The sequence below is a fragment of the Acyrthosiphon pisum genome, chromosome A1 (assembly GCF_005508785.2).
Source record: "Acyrthosiphon pisum isolate AL4f chromosome A1, pea_aphid_22Mar2018_4r6ur, whole genome shotgun sequence".
NCBI classification, from domain to species: Eukaryota; Metazoa; Arthropoda; class Insecta; order Hemiptera; family Aphididae; genus Acyrthosiphon; species Acyrthosiphon pisum.
In genome coordinates this window covers 86,195,053-86,196,046 of record NC_042494.1, presented here as the reverse complement: position 1 = coordinate 86,196,046, position 994 = coordinate 86,195,053, and positions in this window count along the sequence as shown.

Sequence of the window (994 nt, the reverse complement as noted above, 5' to 3'; positions counted from 1 at the left end):
GGTAAAGAATTTTGTTTAAAATCGTTTTAAAAAAAAAAATCTAATAATCATTTTAAACGAAATGGAAGTGGTTAACTTTTAGAATGTCACTACAATAATGTTCAACTTTTTTTATAAGTCAGAATATTAACATTTTTACATTTATTAATAGACAAAAACTACATTTCTGTTTTTATAAAAAAAATAGAATAAAAAAGGTCTTTCCAAATTAAAAAATAATAATTATACTCACTGCTATTTAGTTTAAGCGAAAACAGTATTTAGTGTAGAATAGTGCAAGAATGTTTAATTATATATACAAGCTAAAAATGCTCTGAAGTATCCTTGACATCTACGTAATTTGTTCTGCATTCTAACAGATATCATTAAAAAGTATATTTACGGTAAGGTTCATATGATGAAATAAAATCTTAGGAACATTAACATATATTCTTATATAATAAAACATAATACCTAGGAAAATAGAAAAAAAATGCAGCATAATACCTATGTGAATTAAAAGCCCGTAGAAAAATTTAATTTTAAATATGAATAGATTGAATATGATAAATATAATATTATAAGTATCCTCTGAAATAATTGCGTTTTAATCGCTATCTTTATTTAAGTTGACAAGTGTATAATAATCAAGACTGGGCATTAACAAGTTAATAAGTTAAAGTTAAGTTAAAAAGTTAAGTTACTTTTTACTAAGTTAATTAACGCGTTACTCTTTTTTTTTAGAAGTAACTTCTAACTTAACGAGTTACATTTTTCCCCATGTTATTCAGTAACTTAATGAGTTAATTCATTTTATTGGCACTTTAAGTTAATTTTTTCCTAAACTACATATTTAAAATAAACTCAATTTTGTAAAATTAATTATATAAAAAAACCAAAATATTAAATATATTTTAGTAAATAATAATTTATAATAATAGTAAGTTGTTATATTGCATATTCATAGAAAATATTATATTATAACTATATCATAACCAGATATGTTATAACATAT